Source organism: Acyrthosiphon pisum, unplaced genomic scaffold, assembly GCF_005508785.2.
Source record: "Acyrthosiphon pisum isolate AL4f unplaced genomic scaffold, pea_aphid_22Mar2018_4r6ur Scaffold_52;HRSCAF=355, whole genome shotgun sequence".
Classification (NCBI taxonomy): Eukaryota; Metazoa; Arthropoda; class Insecta; order Hemiptera; family Aphididae; genus Acyrthosiphon; species Acyrthosiphon pisum.
In genome coordinates, this window is record NW_021774934.1 from 38,807 (window position 1) to 41,494 (window position 2,688).

Consider the following 2,688-nt stretch of genomic DNA (forward strand, 5'->3'; position numbering starts at 1 on the left):
CGTTTATTTCTATAATAATAGTTGTCATTATTTTGTACCGTTGTTGACCCGGCGGCGGATGCGGCGTGAAGCTGATTTTTCGGACACTAAGCCCTGCGTAGAAATGAACCATATGGTATAGAGTATAGACGTTTCTATAGCATATGGGATCTATCACGCTCAAAGGCGTGTATTGAGAAAAACGTATTAATAGCTTAAGTCCTTAACTCACTCTTCCTTTTTTCGACATATTTGTTTGATAGAAAATGACGACAAAACAGAATTATTTAAAATATATTATTATTTCTGGTTTTATTTTATTGAATACAAGACCTCACGCCGACCACCTCTTACCCACATCCCCCACTATCATCTTGAAATTTAATTTAAAATATTTAAAATAAAATATACAAGACTATTTTCAATAATAGTACATTTTTAGAATTTAATATTAATAATAATAATCATTTGTTTATTTTTTTGGTTGCCTAGGCAGTTATATATATTATACTAGTATATTATATGGAAGATAAAATAAACAAAACTTGTTCATATAATAGAGGCATTTGTTTTAAATAATTTAGATATTAGAAAATATATTGACATACGACATATACATGACTATTAACTACCATTATATTTTTCAATCTAATTTCACTCTTGGATTACTCTCTCTAGATTGCCAATGATTAGGTATAGTGTTGTTCGCTGTGGACTTAATACAGTACCCATTAATCATTACGATATTTATTAATGTAGTCAGCATCTATATTAAAAAAATCGAACTGTAGTAGGTACGTATTTTTGTACAATGGTGGCCCTACAGTAAGCTTGTAGGGAGTATGTCGATGTGTAAGCACTTTTCCGGTTACTTTAACGTATTTACCACAGTATGACTATACAAGCATTAAATTCTTACCTAGGTACTACACATTTGGCTTCGGGTCTTGACTCTTGGATCCACTGCTCCAAGTGTCCCCAACTACCACATTACCACTTGATAAATTATAATAAATAAAGCTAATATATTACCCTTAACTATATCTTCGTGTGGAAGGGTTCAGAACCCAGTGGCCAATACTATAGACATAATCTTGGCCGTGGTCACGCCAGTGTGTAAGTATATATTTTATATACCCGTCTAATATATCTATGGGCAGTATTATTTTATACAATATTCTTACGATATAATATAAAATTTACCTATCGTGTTGACACGTTGTCATTTAATATATGTGTACTAAAGTATGAGCATTGAATTTATAATATATATTATGTGTATTACAGGTATCCATATGTGACATCAACGAAGACGTCGGTGTCAAGTTGGCCGACCTATTGGGTGCCAAGTTTGGAAACGTCAAAGTGATATTTTGTCCATGCGACGTCACCGATTATCCACAGTTTCAAGGTAAAAACTTACAATTATAAACATTGAACCAATTAATAAGTAGGACGTATAAAGTACCTTTAGGTAATAGACAATAGGCATATAATTAGATGTATAGTGTCACGGTAACTGCGCTGTGATGGCTAATCTAAATGCTAAAATCTTGAATAATTAATCTAGTTGTATTATAATGTATATTATAGTAGGCAAATGTATAGTGCTTTTACATTTGTTTAATTAGCTACTTACTAATCGTTAGTTGATATTTGCTAAAAATTAAAATTAATGATAACATTATCGATTATCGAAGAACAATAACAATAATTAATATTTAATACTATAATAATAGTCAGGCAGGCGTATGCAAAATATTTTTTGGTTTACATAAACTCAAAAGTCGAAATCAATTTAGGAAAATATTTGTAAAGTTGAATTATTAATTTCCATAGTTGTAGGTATTCAAAAGATTATGTGCTTATACGCAGTGCCGCAGTGGTCGAAGTGGGCGGTGGAATAGGTAAAAGGGATGCAGGTATCTCTCTTTAAATTTTAATTTCCATCCAACTTAGACACTTAAGGCTGTTCTTACAATGTATGGTAAAGTGTCGGTTAACTTTAACCGGACATTGTAAGAACGGCCCTTAGTACTTATTATGATACCTTTTTTATTGTAATCTAATTGTATCTATATTATAAAGTTGGAAGTATAGTGTTACCTTACGTGTTGTTATAAACAACTTTATAATATATTGTATTTCTGTTTTTTGAAAATAAATTGCGGTTAGGTAACTATAGATACCTACTATCATTTGTTTTTATAATTTTATTTTGGTTTTTTGTAATGTAACGATACATATATTAGGAGCTTAAAAATGTATTTGTGTTATTATAATTTATGTATTTTGTAACTGAACTACCCCTAAAATCTTAACTATTATTATTATTATTTTGTAAGCATAGATAATATTTTTGCAACGTTACAATCATAATTTATATCACAAAGACATAAACCTGGTTATAATTATAACGTCCACTCCACGTTATAATTATAATTTACGATGTTTCGTGATTATATGACAATATATAACAATTTAAGAGAGAAATACGTTTTTTTTATGCTGTCGTTAGGTTTACCTTCGTGACTTTCTAAGAAGATATCTTGAAGATGGTGTGGTTTTAGTCTAGGATTGGGAGTTTTTCCGTCAAACTTGCAGTGGTTATATCCAATTTTATTTATTCTATCATGGAAGTTTTTTAATTAGTTTGTTATCCGTGTTGGTATAGGTAGAGCTATCCTGTGTAGAAAGTTGTGAAAATGT

At 30.3% G+C, this 2,688-nt stretch overlaps 1 long non-coding RNA gene across 1 annotated transcript in view; it reads left to right on the forward strand.

Annotated features, from left to right (window-relative positions):
- The first annotated feature begins 549 nt into the window (after nt 1-549).
- LOC100575605 overlaps nt 550-2,688 on the forward strand; it is a 3,942-nt gene continuing 1,803 nt past the window's right edge. The window contains exons 1-2 of the long non-coding RNA XR_003840212.1: nt 550-1,095; nt 1,267-1,390. This is a non-coding gene — a long non-coding RNA (uncharacterized LOC100575605). The remainder of the gene's footprint in view (nt 1,096-1,266; nt 1,391-2,688) is intronic.